The sequence below is a fragment of the Hyperolius riggenbachi genome, chromosome 8 (assembly GCF_040937935.1).
Source record: "Hyperolius riggenbachi isolate aHypRig1 chromosome 8, aHypRig1.pri, whole genome shotgun sequence".
NCBI classification, from domain to species: Eukaryota; Metazoa; Chordata; class Amphibia; order Anura; family Hyperoliidae; genus Hyperolius; species Hyperolius riggenbachi.
Window position 1 is genome coordinate 249,916,486 of NC_090653.1, and position 19,662 is coordinate 249,936,147.

A 19,662-nucleotide genomic window follows, 5' to 3' on the forward strand; every position below is an offset into this window, starting at 1 on the left:
CTTTCAGCATCTTTTAGGTAACACGGCTTCGGTTTCCAGTTCAAAATGCAACTCTGGTGGGACTCGAACCCACAACCTTTGAATGCCTACATTTCACTAGAAGTCCAATGCGCTATCCATTGGGCCACAGAGCCAAGCTTGCACTGCCTGTTTTTGCCAGGCACCTTCAAATGAAAAATATCTGCTTTTACCCATTTGTTTGTGGCATTTCAGGATGTATGCAGGCTACCTTTTTGTTATATAAGAAGAAAGAGTACAGCATCTGGCTATCTCCCAAATGTTACTCTGGATTATTTCAGCAGTCCCATCTCACTCTCATCAAACACCTGTTTCATTACATAACAAGCTATCATCACAACCCGTCTTCTAGATTTCTAAGAAAAATCAAAAACTTTCTGAGTCTACTACCTGTAACCTGCTAAACTTTCAATACTCAGCAGCAGAGATGGTTGTACTTACCAACATCTGACCTCTCAAATCCACTTCTTTTGTTTCATTTAATGAAATTGGTGCCACTCATTAAAAAAAACCCATCATGAATGCTTCAGGAACTGAGACGCTCCACATTTCAAAATGTGAATTTGTTTGCACGTCCAAGGTGATATCCTTTGTGCTGCACAACAATGCTCATGCAGCTTGCTTTGCATACTACATCTGGAGAAGATATACATTTTAGGAATGAAGCCCTTGATGGGATATTCTTAAATAATGTCCCTATGGAATCTCAAGGGCGGCTTGTTATTTAAATTTAGGAACAAAGCTAGATTTATCATTAGTGAAAACCAAGTTTGTTGGTTATGGAAGGCAAGACTTGGCACGCTTTCATTCTCTTAGTTGATTAATTGTGTGTCATTAGTTGATGAGGTGGTTACAAACTGTGCTGGTGAAGGTGAACTGTTTACTCCTTTCCATGAAAAGCTTAGTCTGTGTTGCAGCAGACAAGTTTCCAGGGATGGACTTTTGAGGGCCATCTTCGGTGCACTTTCAGCATCTTTTAGGTAACACGGCTTCGGTTTCCAGTTTAAAATGTGACTCTGGTGGGACTCAAACCCTCAACCTTTGAATGCCTACATTTCACTAGAAGTCCAATGCGCTATCCATTGTGCCACAGAGCCAAGCTTGCACTGACTGTTTTTGCCAGGCACCTTCAAATGAAAAATATCTGCTTTTACCCATTTGTTCGTGGCATTTCAGGATGTATGCAGGCTACCTTTTTGTTATATAAGAAGAAAGAGTACAGCATCTGGCTATCTCCCAAATGTTACTCTGGATTATTTCAGCAGTCCCATCTCACTCTCATCAAACACCTGTTTCATTACATAACAAGCTATCATCACAACCCGTCTTCTAGATTTCTAAGAAAAATCAAAAACTTTCTGAGTCTACTACCTGTAACCTGCTAAACTTTCAATACTCAGCAGCAGAGATGGTTGTACTTACCAACATCTGACCTCTCAAATCCACTTCTTTTGTTTCATTTAATGAAATTGGTGCCACTCATTAAAAAAAACCCATCATGAATGCTTCAGGAACTGAGACGCTCCACATTTCAAAATGTGAATTTGTTTGCACGTCCAAGGTGATATCCTTTGTGCTGCACAACAATGCTCATGCAGCTTGCTTTGCATACTACATCTGGAGAAGATATACATTTTAGGAATGAAGCCCTTGATGGGATATTCTTCAATGATGTCCCTATGGAATCTCAAGGGCGGCTTGTTGTTTAAATTTAGGAACAAAGCTAGATTTATCATTAGCAAAAACCAAGGTTGTTGGTTATGGAAGGCAAGACTTGGCACGCTTTCATTCTCTTAGTTGATTAATTGTGTGTCATTAGTTGATGAGGTGGTTACAAACTGTGCTTGTGAAGGTGAACTGTTTACTCCTTTCCATGAAGAGCTTAGTCTGTGTTGCAGCAGACAAGTTTCCAGGGATGGACTTTTGAGGGCCATCTTCGGTGCACTTTCAGCATCTTTTAGGTAACACGGCTTCGGTTTCCAGTTTAAAATGCGACTCTGGCGGGACTCGAACCCACAACCTTTGAATGCCTACATTTCACTAGAAGTCCAATGCGCTATCCATTGCGCCACAGAGCCGAGCTTGCACTGACTGTTTTTGCCAGGCACCTTCAAATGAAAAATATCTGCTTTTACCCATTTGATCGTGGCATTTCAGGATGTATGCAGGCTACCTTTTTGTTATATAAGAAGAAAGAGTACAGCATCTGGCTATCTCCCAAATGTTACTCTGGATTATTTCAGCAGTCCCATCTCACTCTCATCAAACACCTGTTTCATTACATAACAAGCTATCATCACAACCCGTCTTCTAGATTTCTAAGAAAAATCAAAAACTTTCTGAGTCTACTACCTGTAACCTGCTAAACTTTCAATACTCAGCAGCAGAGATGGTTGTACTTACCAACATCTGACCTCTCAAATCCACTTCTTTTGTTTCATTTAATGAAATTGGTGCCACTCATTAAAAAAAACCCATCATGAATGCTTCAGGAACTGAGACGCTCCACATTTCAAAATGTGAATTTGTTTGCACGTCCAAGGTGATATCCTTTGTGCTGCATAACAATGCTCATGCAGCTTGCTTTGCATACTACATCTGGAGAAGATATACATTTTAGGAATGAAGCCCTTGATGGGATGTTCTTAAATGATGTCCCTATGGAATCTCAAGGGCGGCTTGTTGTTTAAATTTAGGAACAAAGCTAGATTTATCATTAGCGAAAACCAAGTTTGTTGGTTATGGAAGGCAAGACTTGGCACGCTTTCATTCTCTTAGTTGATTAATTGTGTGTCATTAGTTGATGAGGTGGTTACAAACTGTGCTGGTGAAGGTGAACTGTTTACTCCTTTCCATGAAGAGCTTAGTCTGTGTTGTAGCAGACAAGTTTCCAGGGATGGACTTTTGAGGGCCATCTTCAGTGCACTTTCAGCATCTTTTAGGTAACACGGCTTCGGTTTCCAGTTTAAAATGCGACTCTGGTGGGGCTCAAACCCACAACGTTTGAATGCCTACATTTCACTAGAAGTCAAATGAGCTATCCATTGCGCCACAGAGCCGAGCTTGCGCTGACTGTTTTTGCCAGGCACCTTCAAATGAAAAATATCTGCTTTTACCCATTTGTTCGTGGCATTTCAGGATGTATGCAGGCTACCTTTTTGTTATATAAGAAGAAAGAGTACAGCATCTGGCTATCTCCCACATGTTACTCTGGATTATTTCAGCAGTCCCATCTCACTCTCATCAAACACCTGTTTCATTACATAACAAGCTATCATCACAACCCGTCTTCTAGATTTCTAAGAAAAATCAAAAACTTTCTGAGTCTACTACCTGTAACCTGCTAAACTTTCAATACTCAGCAGCAGAGATGGTTGTACTTACCAACATCTGACCTCTCAAATCCACTTCTTTTGTTTCATTTAATGAAATTGGTGCCACTTATTAAAAAAACCCCATCATGAATGCTTCAGGAACTGAGACGCTCCACATTTCAAAATGTGAATTTGTTTGCACGTCCAAGGTGATATCCTTTGTGCTGCACAACAAGGCTCATGCAGCTTGCTTTGCATACTACATCTGGAGAAGATATACATTTTAGGAATGAAGCCCTTGATGGGATATTCTTCAATGATGTCCCTATGGAATCTCAAGGGCGGCTTGTTGTTTAAATTTAGGAACAAAGCTAGATTTATCATTAGTGAAAACCAAGTTTGTTGGTTATGGAAGGCAAGACTTGGCACGCTTTCATTCTCTTAGTTGATTAATTGTGTGTCATTAGTTGATGAGGTGGTTACAAACTGTGCTGGTGAAGGTGAACTGTTTACTCCTTTCCATGAAAAGCTTAGTCTGTGTTGCAGCAGACAAGTTTCCAGGGATGGACTTTTGAGGGCCATCTTCGGTGCACTTTCAGCATCTTTTAGGTAACACGGCTTCGGTTTCCAGTTCAAAATGTGACTCTGGTGGGACTCGAACCCACAACCTTTGAATGCCTACATTTCTCTAGAAGTCCAATGCGCTATCCATTGTGCCACAGAGCCAAGCTTGCACTGACTGTTTTTGCCAGGCACCTTCAAATGAAAAATATCTGCTTTTACCCATTTGTTCGTGGCATTTCAGGATGTATGCAGGCTACCTTTTTGTTATATAAGAAGAAAGAGTACAGCATCTGGCTATCTCCCAAATGTTACTCTGGATTATTTCAGCAGTCCCATCTCACTCTCATCAAACACCTGTTTCATTACATAACAAGCTATCATCACAACCCGTCTTCTAGATTTCTAAGAAAAATCAAAAACTTTCTGAGTCTACTACCTGTAACCTGCTAAACTTTCAATACTCAGCAGCAGCAGAGATGGTTGTACTTACCAACATCTGACCTCTCAAATCCACTTCTTTTGTTTCATTTAATGAAATTGGTGCCACTTATTAAAAAAAACCCATCATGAATGCTTCAGGAACTGAGACGCTCCACTTTTTAAAATGTGAATTTGTTTGCACGTCCAAGGTGATATCCTTTGTGCTGCACAACAATGCTCATGCAGCTTGCTTTGCATACTACATCTGGAGAAGATATACATTTTAGGAATGAAGCCCTTGATGGGATATTCTTCAATGATGTCCCTATGGAATCTCAAGGGTGGCTTGTTGTTTAAATTTAGAAAAAGCTAGATTTATCATTAGTGAAAACCAAGTTTGTTGGTTATGGAAGGCAAGACTTGGCACGCTTTCATTCTCTTAGTTGATTAATTGTGTGTCATTAGTTGATGAGGTGGTTACAAACTGTGCTGGTGAAGGTGAACTGTTTACTCCTTTCCATGAAGAGCTTAGTCTGTGTTGCAGCAGACAAGTTTCCAGGGATGGACTTTTGAGGGCCATCTTCGGTGCACTTTCAGCATCTTTTAGGTAATACGGCTTCGGTTTCCAGTTTAAAATGTGACTATGGTGGGACTCGAACCCACAACCATTGAATGCCTACATTTCACTAGAAGTCCAATGCACTATCCATTGCACCACAGAGCCGAGCTTGCACTGACTGTTTTTGCCAGGCACCTTCAAATGAAAAATATCTGCTTTTACCCATTTGTTCGTGGCATTTCAGGATGTATGCAGGCTACCTTTTTGTTATATAAGAAGAAAGAGTACAGCATCTGGCTATCTCCCAAATGTTACTCTGGATTATTTCAGCAGTCCCATCTCACTCTCATCAAACACCTGTTTCATTACATAACAAGCTATCATCACAACCCGTCTTCTAGATTTCTAAGAAAAATCTAAAACTTTCTGAGTCTACTACCTGTAACCTGCTAAACTTTCAACACTCAGCAGCAGAGATGGTTGTACTTACCAACATCTGACCTCTCAAATCCACTTCTTTTGTTTCATTTAATGAAATTGGTGCCACTCATTAAAAAAAACCCATCATGAATGCTTCAGGAACTGAGACGCTCCACATTTCAAAATGTGAATTTGTTTGCACGTCCAAGGTGATATCCTTTGTGCTGCATAACAATGCTCATGCAGCTTGCTTTGCATACTACATCTGGAGAAGATATACATTTTAGGAATGAAGCCCTTGATGGGATATTCTTAAATGATGTCCCTATGGAATCTCAAGGGCGGCTTGTTGTTTAAATTTAGGAACAAAGCTAGATTTATCATTAGTGAAAACCAAGTTTGTTGGTTATGGAAGGCAAGACTTGGCACGCTTTCATTCTCTTAGTTGATTAATTGTGTGTCATTAGTTGATGAGGTGGTTACAAACTGTGCTGGTGAAGGTGAACTGTTTACTCCTTTCCATGAAGAGCTTAGTCTGTGTTGCAGCAGACAAGTTTCCAGGGATGGACTTTTGAGGGCCATCTTCGGTGCACTTTCAGCATCTTTTAGGTAATACGGCTTCGGTTTCCAGTTTAAAATGTGACTATGGTGGGACTCGAACCCACAACCATTGAATGCCTATATTTCACTAGAAGTCCAATGCACTATCCATTGCACCACAGAGCCGAGCTTGCACTGACTGTTTTTGCCAGGCACCTTCAAATGAAAAATATCTGCTTTTACCCATTTGTTCGTGGCATTTCAGGATGTATGCAGGCTACCTTTTTGTTATATAAGAAGAAAGAGTACAGCATTTGGCTATCTCCCAAATGTTACTCTGGATTATTTCAGCAGTCCCATCTCACTCTCATCAAACACCTGTTTCATTACATAACAAGCTATCATCACAACCCGTCTTCTAGATTTCTAAGAAAAATCAAAAACTTTCTGAGTCTACTACCTGTAACCTGCTAAACTTTCAACACTCAGCAGCAGAGATGGTTGTACTTACCAACATCTGACCTCTCAAATCCACTTCTTTTGTTTCATTTAATGAAATTGGTGCCACTCATTAAAAAAAACCCATCATGAATGCTTCAGGAACTGAGACGCTCCACATTTCAAAATGTGAATTTGTTTGCACGTCCAAGGTGATATCCTTTGTGCTGCATAACAATGCTCATGCAGCTTGCTTTGCATACTACATCTGGAGAAGATATACATTTTAGGAATGAAGCCCTTGATGGGATATTCTTAAATGATGTCCCTATGGAATCTCAAGGGCGGCTTGTTGTTTAAATTTAGGAACAAAGCTAGATTTATCATTAGTGAAAACCAAGTTTGTTGGTTATGGAAGGCAAGACTTGGCACGCTTTCATTCTCTTAGTTGATTAATTGTGTGTCATTAGTTGATGAGGTGGTTACAAACTGTGCTGGTGAAGGTGAACTGTTTACTCCTTTCCATGAAAAGCTTAGTCTGTGTTGCAGCAGACAAGTTTCCAGGGATGGACTTTTGAGGGCCATCTTCGGTGCACTTTCAGCATCTTTTAGGTAACACGGCTTCGGTTTCCAGTTTAAAATGCGACTCTGGCGGGACTCGAACCCACAACCTTTGAATGCCTACATTTCACTAGAAGTCCAATGCGCTATCCATTGCGCCACAGAGCCGAGCTTGCACTGACTGTTTTTGCCAGGCACCTTCAAATGAAAAATATCTGCTTTTACCCATTTGATCGTGGCATTTCAGGATGTATGCAGGCTACCTTTTTGTTATATAAGAAGAAAGAGTACAGCATCTGGCTATCTCCCAAATGTTACTCTGGATTATTTCAGCAGTCCCATCTCACTCTCATCAAACACCTGTTTCATTACATAACAAGCTATCATCACAACCCGTCTTCTAGATTTCTAAGAAAAATCAAAAACTTTCTGAGTCTACTACCTGTAACCTGCTAAACTTTCAATACTCAGCAGCAGAGATGGTTGTACTTACCAACATCTGACCTCTCAAATCCACTTCTTTTGTTTCATTTAATGAAATTGGTGCCACTCATTAAAAAAAACCCATCATGAATGCTTCAGGAACTGAGACGCTCCACATTTCAAAATGTGAATTTGTTTGCACGTCCAAGGTGATATCCTTTGTGCTGCATAACAATGCTCATGCAGCTTGCTTTGCATACTACATCTGGAGAAGATATACATTTTAGGAATGAAGCCCTTGATGGGATGTTCTGAAATGATGTCCCTATGGAATCTCAAGGGCGGCTTGTAGTTTAAATTTAGGAACAAAGCTAGATTTATCATTAGCGAAAACCAAGTTTGTTGGTTATGGAAGGCAAGACTTGGCACGCTTTCATTCTCTTAGTTGATTAATTGTGTGTCATTAGTTGATGAGGTGGTTACAAACTGTGCTGGTGAAGGTGAACTGTTTACTCCTTTCCATGAAGAGCTTAGTCTGTGTTGCAGCAGACAAGTTTCCAGGGATGGACTCTTGAGGGCCATCTTCGGTGCACTTTCAGCATCTTTTAGGTAACACGGCTTCGGTTTCCAGTTTAAATTGCGACTCTGGTGGGACTCAAACCCACAACCTTTGAATGCCTACATTTCACTAGAAGTCCAATGCGCTATCCATTGCGCCACAGAGCCGAGCTTGCACTGCCTGTTTTTGCCAGGCACCTTCAAATGAAAAATATCTGCTTTTACCCATTTGTTCGTGGCATTTCAGGGTGTATGCAGGCTACCTTTTTGTTATATAAGAAGAAAGAGTACAGCATCTGGCTATCTCCCAAATGTTACTCTGGATTATTTCAGCAGTCCCATCTCACTCTCATCAAACACCTGTTTCATTACATAACAAGCTATCATCACAACCCGTCTTCTAGATTTCTAAGAAAAATCAAAAACTTTCTGAGTCTACTACCTGTAACCTGCTAAACTTTCAATACTCAGCAGCAGAGATGGTTGTACTTACCAACATCTGACCTCTCAAATCCACTTCTTTTGTTTCATTTAATGAAATTGGTGCCACTCATTAAACAAAACCCATCATGAATGCTTCAGGAACTGAGACGCTCCACATTTCAAAATGTGAATTTGTTTGCACGTCCAAGGTGATATCCTTTGTGCTGCATAACAATGCTCATGCAGCTTGCTTTGCATACTACATCTGGAGAAGATATACATTTTAGGAATGAAGCCCTTGATGGGATGTTCTTAAATGATGTCCCTATGGAATCTCAAGGGCGGCTTGTAGTTTAAATTTAGGAACAAAGCTAGATTTATCATTAGCGAAAACCAAGTTTGTTGGTTATGGAAGGCAAGACTTGGCACGCTTTCATTCTCTTAGTTGATTAATTGTGTGTCATTAGTTGATGAGGTGGTTACAAACTGTGCTGGTGAAGGTGAACTGTTTACTCCTTTCCATGAAGAGCTTAGTCTGTGTTGCAGCAGACAAGTTTCCAGGGATGGACTCTTGAGGGCCATCTTCGGTGCACTTTCAGCATCTTTTAGGTAACACGGCTTCGGTTTCCAGTTTAAATTGCGACTCTGGTGGGACTCAAACCCACAACCTTTGAATGCCTACATTTCACTAGAAGTCCAATGCGCTATCCATTGCGCCACAGAGCCGAGCTTGCACTGCCTGTTTTTGCCAGGCACCTTCAAATGAAAAATATCTGCTTTTACCCATTTGTTCGTGGCATTTCAGGATGTATGCAGGCTACCTTTTTGTTATATAAGAAGAAAGAGTACAGCATCTGGCTATCTCCCAAATGTTACTCTGGATTATTTCAGCAGTCCCATCTCACTCTCATCAAACACCTGTTTCATTACATAACAAGCTATCATCACAACCCGTCTTCTAGATTTCTAAGAAAAATCAAAAACTTTCTGAGTCTACTACCTGTAACCTGCTAAACTTTCAATACTCAGCAGCAGAGATGGTTGTACTTACCAACATCTGACCTCTCAAATCCACTTCTTTTGTTTCATTTAATGAAATTGGTGCCACTCATTAAACAAAACCCATCATGAATGCTTCAGGAACTGAGACGCTCCACATTTCAAAATGTGAATTTGTTTGCACGTCCAAGGTGATATCCTTTGTGCTGCATAACAATGCTCATGCAGCTTGCTTTGCATACTACATCTGGAGAAGATATACATTTTAGGAATGAAGCCCTTGATGGGATGTTCTTAAATGATGTCCCTATGGAATCTCAAGGGCGGCTTGTAGTTTAAATTTAGGAACAAAGCTAGATTTATCATTAGCGAAAACCAAGTTTGTTGGTTATGGAAGGCAAGACTTGGCACGCTTTCATTCTCTTAGTTGATTAATTGTGTGTCATTAGTTGATGAGGTGGTTACAAACTGTGCTGGTGAAGGTGAACTGTTTACTCCTTTCCATGAAGAGCTTAGTCTGTGTTGCAGCAGACAAGTTTCCAGGGATGGACTCTTGAGGGCCATCTTCGGTGCACTTTCAGCATCTTTTAGGTAACACGGCTTCGGTTTCCAGTTTAAATTGCGACTCTGGTGGGACTCAAACCCACAACCTTTGAATGCCTACATTTCACTAGAAGTCCAATGCGCTATCCATTGCACCACAGAGCCGAGCTTGCACTGCCTGTTTTTGCCAGGCACCTTCAAATGAAAAATATCTGCTTTTACCCATTTGTTCGTGGCATTTCAGGATGTATGCAGGCTACCTTTTTGTTATATAAGAAGAAAGAGTACAGCATCTGGCTATCTCCCAAATGTTACTCTGGATTATTTCAGCAGTCCCATCTCACTCTCATCAAACACCTGTTTCATTACATAACAAGCTATCATCACAACCCGTCTTCTAGATTTCTAAGAAAAATCAAAAACTTTCTGAGTCTACTACCTGTAACCTGCTAAACTTTCAATACTCAGCAGCAGAGATGGTTGTACTTACCAACATCTGACCTCTCAAATCCACTTCTTTTGTTTCATTTAATGAAATTGGTGCCACTCATTAAAAAAAACCCATCATGAATGCTTCAGGAACTGAGACGCTCCACATTTCAAAATGTGAATTTGTTTGCACGTCCAAGGTGATATCCTTTGTGCTGCATAACAATGCTCATGCAGCTTGCTTTGCATACTACATCTGGAGAAGATATACATTTTAGGAATGAAGCCCTTGATGGGATGTTCTTAAATGATGTCCCTATGGAATCTCAAGGGCGGCTTGTAGTTTAAATTTAGGAACAAAGCTAGATTTATCATTAGCGAAAACCAAGTTTGTTGGTTATGGAAGGCAAGACTTGGCACGCTTTCATTCTCTTAGTTGATTAATTGTGTGTCATTAGTTGATGAGGTGGTTACAAACTGTGCTGGTGAAGGTGAACTGTTTACTCCTTTCCATGAAGAGCTTAATCTGTGTTGCAGCAGACAAGTTTCCAGGGATGGACTCTTGAGGGCCATCTTCGGTGCACTTTCAGCATCTTTTAGGTAACACGGCTTCGGTTTCCAGTTTAAATTGCGACTCTGGTGGGACTCAAACCCACAACCTTTGAATGCCTACATTTCACTAGAAGTCCAACGCGCTATCCATTGCGCCACAGAGCCGAGCTTGCACTGCCTGTTTTTGCCAGGCACCTTCAAATGAAAAATATCTGCTTTTACCCATTTGTTCGTGGCATTTCAGGGTGTATGCAGGCTACCTTTTTGTTATATAAGAAGAAAGAGTACAGCATCTGGCTATCTCCCAAATGTTACTCTGGATTATTTCAGCAGTCCCATCTCACTCTCATCAAACACCTGTTTCATTACATAACAAGCTATCATCACAACCCGTCTTCTAGATTTCTAAGAAAAATCAAAAACTTTCTGAGTCTACTACCTGTAACCTGCTAAACTTTCAATACTCAGCAGCAGAGATGGTTGTACTTACCAACATCTGACCTCTCAAATCCACTTCTTTTGTTTCATTTAATGAAATTGGTGCCACTCATTAAACAAAACCCATCATGAATGCTTCAGGAACTGAGACGCTCCACATTTCAAAATGTGAATTTGTTTGCACGTCCAAGGTGATATCCTTTGTGCTGCATAACAATGCTCATGCAGCTTGCTTTGCATACTACATCTGGAGAAGATATACATTTTAGGAATGAAGCCCTTGATGGGATGTTCTTAAATGATGTCCCTATTGAATCTCAAGGGCGGCTTGTAGTTTAAATTTAGGAACAAAGCTAGATTTATCATTAGCGAAAACCAAGTTTGTTGGTTATGGAAGGCAAGACTTGGCACGCTTTCATTCTCTTAGTTGATTAATTGTGTGTCATTAGTTGATGAGGTGGTTACAAACTGTGCTGGTGAAGGTGAACTGTTTACTCCTTTCCATGAAGAGCTTAGTCTGTGTTGCAGCAGACAAGTTTCCAGGGATGGACTCTTGAGGGCCATCTTCGGTGCACTTTCAGCATCTTTTAGGTAACACGGCTTCGGTTTCCAGTTTAAATTGCGACTCTGGTGGGACTCAAACCCACAACCTTTGAATGCCTACATTTCACTAGAAGTCCAATGCGCTATCCATTGCGCCACAGAGCCGAGCTTGCACTGCCTGTTTTTGCCAGGCACCTTCAAATGAAAAATATCTGCTTTTACCCATTTGTTCGTGGCATTTCAGGATGTATGCAGGCTACCTTTTTGTTATATAAGAAGAAAGAGTACAGCATCTGGCTATCTCCCAAATGTTACTCTGGATTATTTCAGCAGTCCCATCTCACTCTCATCAAACACCTGTTTCATTACATAACAAGCTATCATCACAACCCGTCTTCTAGATTTCTAAGAAAAATCAAAAACTTTCTGAGTCTACTACCTGTAACCTGCTAAACTTTCAATACTCAGCAGCAGAGATGGTTGTACTTACCAACATCTGACCTCTCAAATCCACTTCTTTTGTTTCATTTAATGAAATTGGTGCCACTCATTAAAAAAAACCCATCATGAATGCTTCAGGAACTGAGACGCTCCACATTTCAAAATGTGAATTTGTTTGCACGTCCAAGGTGATATCCTTTGTGCTGCACAACAATGCTCATGCAGCTTGCTTTGCATACTACATCTGGAGAAGATATACATTTTAGGAATGAAGCCCTTGATGGGATATTGTTCAATGATGTCCCTATGGAATCTCAAGGGTGGCTTGTTGTTTAAATTTAGAAAAAGCTAGATTTATCATTAGTGAAAACCAAATTTGTTGGTTTTGGAAGGCAAGACTTGGCACGCTTTCATTCTCTTAGTTGATTAATTGTGTGTCATTAGTTGATGAGGTGGTTACAAACTGTGCTGGTGAAGGTGAACTGTTTACTCCTTTCCATGAAGAGCTTAGTCTGTGTTGCAGCAGACAAGTTTCCAGGAATGGACTTTTGAGGGCCATCTTCGGTGCACTTTCAGCATCTTTTAGGTAACACGGCTTCGGTTTCCAGTTTAAAATGTGACTATGGTGGGACTCGAACCCACAACCATTGAATGCCTACATTTCACTAGAAGTCCAATGCACTATCCATTGCACCACAGAGCCGAGCTTGCACTGACTGTTTTTGCCAGGCACCTTCAAATGAAAAATATCTGCTTTTACCCATTTGTTCGTGGCATTTCAGGATGTATGCAGGCTACCTTTTTGTTATATAAGAAGAAAGAGTACAGCATCTGGCTATCTCCCAAATGTTACTCTGGATTATTTCAGCAGTCCCATCTCACTCTCATCAAACACCTGTTTCATTACATAACAAGCTATCATCACAACCCGTCTTCTAGATTTCTAAGAAAAATCAAAAACTTTCTGAGTCTACTACCTGTAACCTGCTAAACTTTCAATACTCAGCAGCAGAGATGGTTGTACTTACCAACATCTGACCTCTCAAATCCACTTCTTTTGTTTCATTTAATTAAATTGGTGCCACTCATTAAAAAAAACCCATCATGAATGCTTCAGGAACTGAGACGCTCCACATTTCAAAATGTGAATTTGTTTGCACGTCCAAGGTGATATCCTTTGTGCTGCACAACAATGCTCATGCAGCTTGCTTTGCATACTACATCTGGAGAAGATATACATTTTAGGAATGAAGCCCTTGGTGGAATATTCTTAAATGATGTCCCTATGGAATCTCAAGGGCGGCTTGTTATTTAAATTTAGGAACAAAGCTAGATTTATCATTAGTGAAAACCAAGTTTGTTGGTTATGGAAGGCAAGACTTGGCACGCTTTCATTCTCTTAGTTGATTAATTGTGTGTCATTAGTTGATGAGGTGGTTACAAACTGTGCTGGTGAAGGTGAACTGTTTACTCCTTTCCATGAAAAGCTTAGTCTGTGTTGCAGCAGACAAGTTTCCAGGGATGGACTTTTGAGGGCCATCTTCGGTGCACTTTCAGCATCTTTTAGGTAACACGGCTTCGGTTTCCAGTTTAAAATGTGACTCTGGTGGGACTCGAACCCACAACCTTTGAATGCCTACATTTCACTAGAAGTCCAACGCGCTATCCATTGCGCCACAGAGCCGAGCTTGCACTGACTGATTTTGCCAGGCACCTTCAAATGAAAAATATCTGCTTTTTTCCATTTGTTCGTGGCATTTCAGGATGTATGCAGGCTACCTTTTTGTTATATAAGAAGAAAGAGTACAGCATCTGGCTATCTCCCAAATGTTACTCTGGATTATTTCAGCAGTCCCATCTCACTCTCATCAAACACCTGTTTCATTACATAACAAGCTATCATCACAACCCGTCTTCTAGATTTCTAAGAAAAATCAAAAACTTTCTGAGTCTACTACCTGTAACCTGCTAAACTTTCAATACTCAGCAGCAGAGATGGTTGTACTTACCAACATCTGACCTCTCAAATCCACTTCTTTTGTTTCATTTAATTAAATTGGTGCCACTCATTAAAAAAAACCCATCATGAATGCTTCAGGAACTGAGACGCTCCACATTTCAAAATGTGAATTTGTTTGCACGTCCAAGGTGATATCCTTTGTGCTGCACAACAATGCTCATGCAGCTTGCTTTGCATACTACATCTGGAGAAGATATACATTTTAGGAATGAAGCCCTTGGTGGAATATTCTTAAATGATGTCCCTATGGAATGTCAAGGGCGGCTTGTTATTTAAATTTAGGAACAAAGCTAGATTTATCATTAGTGAAAACCAAGTTTGTTGGTTATGGAAGGCAAGACTTGGCACGCTTTCATTCTCTTAGTTGATTAGGTGGTTACAAACTGTGCTGGTGAAGGTGAACTGTTTACTCCTTTCCATGAAGAGCTTAGTCTGTGTTGTAGCAGACAAGTTTCCAGGGATGGACTTTCGAGGGCCATCTTCAGTGCACTTTCAGCATCTTTTAGGTAACACGGCTTCGGTTTCCAGTTTAAAATGCGACTCTGGTGGGGCTCGAACCCACAACGTTTGAATGCCTACAGTTCACTAGAAGTCCAATGAGCTATCCATTGCGCCACAGAGCCGAGCTTGCACTGACTGTTTTTGCCAGGCACCTTCAAATGAAAAATATCTGCTTTTACCCATTTGTTCGTGGCATTTCAGGATGTATGCAGGCTACCTTTTTGTTATATAAGAAGAAAGAGTACAGCATCTGGCTATCTCCCAAATGTTACTCTGGATTATTTCAGCAGTCCCATCTCACTCTCATCAAACACCTGTTTCATTACATAACAAGCTATCATCACAACCCGTCTTCTAGATTTCTAAGAAAAATCAAAAACTTTCTGAGTCTACTACCTGTAACCTGCTAAACTTTCAATACTCAGCAGCAGAGATGGTTGTACTTACCAACATCTGACCTCTCAAATCCACTTCTTTTGTTTCATTTAATGAAATTGGTGCCACTTATTAAAAAAAACCCATCATGAATGCTTCAGGAACTGAGACGCTCCACATTTCAAAATGTGAATTTGTTTGCACGTCCAAGGTGATATCCTTTGTGCTGCACAACAAGGCTCATGCAGCTTGCTTTGCATACTACATCTGGAGAAGATATACATTTTAGGAATGAAGCCCTTGATGGGATATTCTTCAATGATGTCCCTATGGAATCTCAAGGGCGGCTTGTTGTTTAAATTTAGGAACAAAGCTAGATTTATCATTAGTGAAAACCAAGTTTGTTGGTTATGGAAGGCAAGACTTGGCACGCTTTCATTCTCTTAGTTGATTAATTGTGTGTCATTAGTTGATGAGGTGGTTACAAACTGTGCTGGTGAAGGTGAACTGTTTACTCCTTTCCATGAAAAGCTTAGTCTGTGTTGCAGCAGACAAGTTTCCAGGGATGGACTTTTGAGGGGCATCTTCGGTGCACTTTCAGCATCTTTTAGGTAACACGGCTTCGGTTTCCAGTTCAAAATGCGACTCTGGTGGGACTCGAACCCACAACCTTTGAATGCCTACATTTCTCTAGAAGTCCAATGCGCTATCCATTGTGCCACAGAGCCAAGCTTGCACTGACTGTTTTTGCCAGGCACCTTCAAATGAAAAATATCTGCTTTTACCCATTTGTTCGTGGCATTTCAGGATGTATGCAGGCTACCTTTTTGTTATATAAGAAGAAAGAGTACAGCATCTGGCTATCTCCCAAATGTTACTCTGGATTATTTCAGCAGTCCCATCTCACTCTCATCAAACACCTGTTTCATTACATAACAAGCTATCATCACAACCCGTCTTCTAGATTTCTAAGAAAAATCAAAAACTTTCTGAGTCTACTACCTGTAACCTGCTAAACTTTCAATACTCAGCAGCAGCAGAGATGGTTGTACTTACCAACATCTGACCTCTCAAATCCACTTCTTTTGTTTCATTTAATGAAATTGGTGCCACTTATTAAAAAAAACCCATCATGAATGCTTCAGGAACTGAGACGCTCCACTTTTTAAAATGTGAATTTGTTTGCACGTCCAAGGTGATATCCTTTGTGCTGCACAACAATGCTCATGCAGCTTGCTTTGCATACTACATCTGGAGAAGATATACATTTTAGGAATGAAGCCCTTGATGGGATATTCTTCAATGATGTCCCTATGGAATCTCAAGGGTGGCTTGTTGTTTAAATTTAGAAAAAGCTAGATTTATCATTAGTGAAAACCAAGTTTGTTGGTTATGGAAGGCAAGACTTGGCACGCTTTCATTCTCTTAGTTGATTAATTGTGTGTCATTAGTTGATGAGGTGGTTACAAACTGTGCTGGTGAAGGTGAACTGTTTACTCCTTTCCATGAAGAGCTTAGTCTGTGTTGCAGCAGACAAGTTTCCAGGGATGGACTTTTGAGGGCCATCTTCGGTGCACTTTCAGCATCTTTTTGGTAATACGGCTTCGGTTTCCAGTTTAAAATGTGACTATGGTGGGACTCGAACCCACAACCATTGAATGCCTACATTTCACTAGAAGTCCAATGCACTATCCATTGCACCACAGAGCCGAGCTTGCACTGACTGTTTTTGCCAGGCACCTTCAAATGAAAAATATCTGCTTTTACCCATTTGTTCGTGGCATTTCAGGATGTATGCAGGCTACCTTTTTGTTATATAAGAAGAAAGAGTACAGCATCTGGCTATCTCCCAAATGTTACTCTGGATTATTTCAGCAGTCCCATCTCACTCTCATCAAACACCTGTTTCATTACATAACAAGCTATCATCACAACCCGTCTTCTAGATTTCTAAGAAAAATCAAAAACTTTCTGAGTCTACTACCTGTAACCTGCTAAACTTTCAATACTCAGCAGCAGAGATGGTTGTACTTACCAACATCTGACCTCTCAAATCCACTTCTTTTGTTTCATTTAATTAAATTGGTGCCACTCATTAAAAAAAACCCATCATGAATGCTTCAGGAACTGAGACGCTCCACATTTCAAAATGTGAATTTGTTTGCACGTCCAAGGTGATATCCTTTGTGCTGCACAACAATGCTCATGCAGCTTGCTTTGCATACTACATCTGGAGAAGATATACATTTTAGGAATGAAGCCCTTGGTGGAATATTCTTAAATGATGTCCCTATGGAATGTCAAGGGCGGCTTGTTATTTAAATTTAGGAACAAAGCTAGATTTATCATTAGTGAAAACCAAGTTTGTTGGTTATGGAAGGCAAGACTTGGCACGCTTTCATTCTCTTAGTTGATTAGGTGGTTACAAACTGTGCTGGTGAAGGTGAACTGTTTACTCCTTTCCATGAAGAGCTTAGTCTGTGTTGTAGCAGACAAGTTTCCAGGGATGGACTTTCGAGGGCCATCTTCAGTGCACTTTCAGCATCTTTTAGGTAACACGGCTTCGGTTTCCAGTTTAAAATGCGACTCTGGTGGGGCTCGAACCCACAACGTTTGAATGCCTACAGTTCACTAGAAGTCCAATGAGCTATCCATTGCGCCACAGAGCCGAGCTTGCACTGACTGTTTTTGCCAGGCACCTTCAAATGAAAAATATCTGCTTTTACCCATTTGTTCGTGGCATTTCAGGATGTATGCAGGCTACCTTTTTGTTATATAAGAAGAAAGAGTACAGCATCTGGCTATCTCCCAAATGTTACTCTGGATTATTTCAGCAGTCCCATCTCACTCTCATCAAACACCTGTTTCATTACATAACAAGCTATCATCACAACCCGTCTTCTAGATTTCTAAGAAAAATCAAAAACTTTCTGAGTCTACTACCTGTAACCTGCTAAACTTTCAATACTCAGCAGCAGAGATGGTTGTACTTACCAACATCTGACCTCTCAAATCCACTTCTTTTGTTTCATTTAATGAAATTGGTGCCACTTATTAAAAAAAACCCATCATGAATGCTTCAGGAACTGAGACGCTCCACATTTCAAAATGTGAATTTGTTTGCACGTCCAAGGTGATATCCTTTGTGCTGCACAACAAGGCTCATGCAGCTTGCTTTGCATACTACATCTGGAGAAGATATACATTTTAGGAATGAAGCCCTTGATGGGATATTCTTCAATGATGTCCCTATGGAATCTCAAGGGCGGCTTGTTGTTTAAATTTAGGAACAAAGCTAGATTTATCATTAGTGAAAACCAAGTTTGTTGGTTATGGAAGGCAAGACTTGGCACGCTTTCATTCTCTTAGTTGATTAATTGTGTGTCATTAGTTGATGAGGTGTTTACAAACTGTGCTGGTGAAGGTGAACTGTTTACTCCTTTCCATGAAAAGCTTAGTCTGTGTTGCAGCAGACAAGTTTCCAGGGATGGACTTTTGAGGGCCATCTTCGGTGCACTTTCAGCATCTTTTAGGTAACACGGCTTCGGTTTCCAGTTCAAAATGCGACTCTGGTGGGACTCGAACCCACAACCTTTGAATGCCTTCATTTCTCTAGAAGTCCAATGCGCTATCCATTGTGCCACAGAGCCAAGCTTGCACTGACTGTTTTTGCCAGGCACCTTCAAATGAAAAATATCTGCTTTTACCCATTTGTTCGTGGCATTTCAGGATGTATGCAGGCTACCTTTTTGTTATATAAGAAGAAAGAGTACAGCATCTGGCTATCTCCCAAATGTTACTCTGGATTATTTCAGCAGTCCCATCTCACTCTCATCAAACACCTGTTTCATTACATAACAAGCTATCATCACAACCCGTCTTCTAGATTTCTAAGAAAAATCAAAAACTTTCTGAGTCTACTACCTGTAACCTGCTAAACTTTCAATACTCAGCAGCAGCAGAGATGGTTGTACTTACCAACATCTGACCTCTCAAATCCACTTCTTTTGTTTCATTTAATGAAATTGGTGCCACTTATTAAAAAAAACCCATCATGAATGCTTCAGGAACTGAGACGCTCCACTTTTTAAAATGTGAATTTGTTTGCACGTCCAAGGTGATATCCTTTGTGCTGCACAACAATGCTCATGCAGCTTGCTTTGCATACTACATCTGGAGAAGATATACATTTTAGGAATGAAGCCCTTGATGGGATATTCTTCAATGATGTCCCTATGGAATCTCAAGGGTGGCTTGTTGTTTAAATTTAGAAAAAGCTAGATTTATCATTAGTGAAAACCAAGTTTGTTGGTTATGGAAGGCAAGACTTGGCACGCTTTCATTCTCTTAGTTGATTAATTGTGTGTCATTAGTTGATGAGGTGGTTACAAACTGTGCTGGTGAAGGTGAACTGTTTACTCCTTTCCATGAAGAGCTTAGTCTGTGTTGCAGCAGACAAGTTTCCAGGGATGGACTTTTGAGGGCCATCTTCGGTGCACTTTCAGCATCTTTTTGGTAATACGGCTTCGGTTTCCAGTTTAAAATGTGACTATGGTGGGACTCGAACCCACAACCATTGAATG

At 40.5% G+C, this 19,662-nt stretch overlaps 14 non-coding genes across 14 annotated transcripts; all 14 read right to left on the reverse strand.

Moving 5' to 3' along the window:
* Nucleotides 1–48: 48 nt before the first annotated feature.
* TRNAR-UCU (transfer RNA arginine (anticodon UCU)) lies at nt 49–134 on the reverse strand. Its single transcript is given in 2 exon segments — nt 49–84; nt 98–134. It is a non-coding gene; the product is annotated as a tRNA-Arg (tRNA).
* A 1,876-nt stretch (nt 135–2,010) lies between these two features.
* On the reverse strand, nt 2,011–2,096 carry TRNAR-UCU (transfer RNA arginine (anticodon UCU)). Its single transcript is given in 2 exon segments — nt 2,011–2,046; nt 2,060–2,096. It is a non-coding gene; the product is annotated as a tRNA-Arg (tRNA).
* A 1,876-nt stretch (nt 2,097–3,972) lies between these two features.
* TRNAR-UCU (transfer RNA arginine (anticodon UCU)) lies at nt 3,973–4,058 on the reverse strand. Its single transcript is given in 2 exon segments — nt 3,973–4,008; nt 4,022–4,058. It is a non-coding gene; the product is annotated as a tRNA-Arg (tRNA).
* A 2,858-nt stretch (nt 4,059–6,916) lies between these two features.
* On the reverse strand, nt 6,917–7,002 carry TRNAR-UCU (transfer RNA arginine (anticodon UCU)). The gene is given in 2 exon segments: nt 6,917–6,952; nt 6,966–7,002. It is a non-coding gene; the product is annotated as a tRNA-Arg (tRNA).
* Nucleotides 7,003–7,897: 895 nt separating this feature from the next.
* On the reverse strand, nt 7,898–7,983 carry TRNAR-UCU (transfer RNA arginine (anticodon UCU)). Its single transcript is given in 2 exon segments — nt 7,898–7,933; nt 7,947–7,983. It is a non-coding gene; the product is annotated as a tRNA-Arg (tRNA).
* An 895-nt stretch (nt 7,984–8,878) lies between these two features.
* Nucleotides 8,879–8,964, reverse strand: TRNAR-UCU (transfer RNA arginine (anticodon UCU)). The gene is given in 2 exon segments: nt 8,879–8,914; nt 8,928–8,964. It is a non-coding gene; the product is annotated as a tRNA-Arg (tRNA).
* An 895-nt stretch (nt 8,965–9,859) lies between these two features.
* On the reverse strand, nt 9,860–9,945 carry TRNAR-UCU (transfer RNA arginine (anticodon UCU)). Its single transcript is given in 2 exon segments — nt 9,860–9,895; nt 9,909–9,945. It is a non-coding gene; the product is annotated as a tRNA-Arg (tRNA).
* An 895-nt stretch (nt 9,946–10,840) lies between these two features.
* TRNAR-UCU (transfer RNA arginine (anticodon UCU)) lies at nt 10,841–10,926 on the reverse strand. Its single transcript is given in 2 exon segments — nt 10,841–10,876; nt 10,890–10,926. It is a non-coding gene; the product is annotated as a tRNA-Arg (tRNA).
* An 895-nt stretch (nt 10,927–11,821) lies between these two features.
* On the reverse strand, nt 11,822–11,907 carry TRNAR-UCU (transfer RNA arginine (anticodon UCU)). Its single transcript is given in 2 exon segments — nt 11,822–11,857; nt 11,871–11,907. It is a non-coding gene; the product is annotated as a tRNA-Arg (tRNA).
* Nucleotides 11,908–13,781: 1,874 nt separating this feature from the next.
* On the reverse strand, nt 13,782–13,867 carry TRNAR-UCU (transfer RNA arginine (anticodon UCU)). The gene is given in 2 exon segments: nt 13,782–13,817; nt 13,831–13,867. It is a non-coding gene; the product is annotated as a tRNA-Arg (tRNA).
* Nucleotides 13,868–14,740: 873 nt separating this feature from the next.
* TRNAR-UCU (transfer RNA arginine (anticodon UCU)) lies at nt 14,741–14,826 on the reverse strand. The gene is given in 2 exon segments: nt 14,741–14,776; nt 14,790–14,826. It is a non-coding gene; the product is annotated as a tRNA-Arg (tRNA).
* An 895-nt stretch (nt 14,827–15,721) lies between these two features.
* Nucleotides 15,722–15,807, reverse strand: TRNAR-UCU (transfer RNA arginine (anticodon UCU)). The gene is given in 2 exon segments: nt 15,722–15,757; nt 15,771–15,807. It is a non-coding gene; the product is annotated as a tRNA-Arg (tRNA).
* Nucleotides 15,808–17,662: 1,855 nt separating this feature from the next.
* On the reverse strand, nt 17,663–17,748 carry TRNAR-UCU (transfer RNA arginine (anticodon UCU)). Its single transcript is given in 2 exon segments — nt 17,663–17,698; nt 17,712–17,748. It is a non-coding gene; the product is annotated as a tRNA-Arg (tRNA).
* Nucleotides 17,749–18,643: 895 nt separating this feature from the next.
* TRNAR-UCU (transfer RNA arginine (anticodon UCU)) lies at nt 18,644–18,729 on the reverse strand. The gene is given in 2 exon segments: nt 18,644–18,679; nt 18,693–18,729. It is a non-coding gene; the product is annotated as a tRNA-Arg (tRNA).
* Between the last annotated feature and the right edge of the window lie 933 nt (nt 18,730–19,662).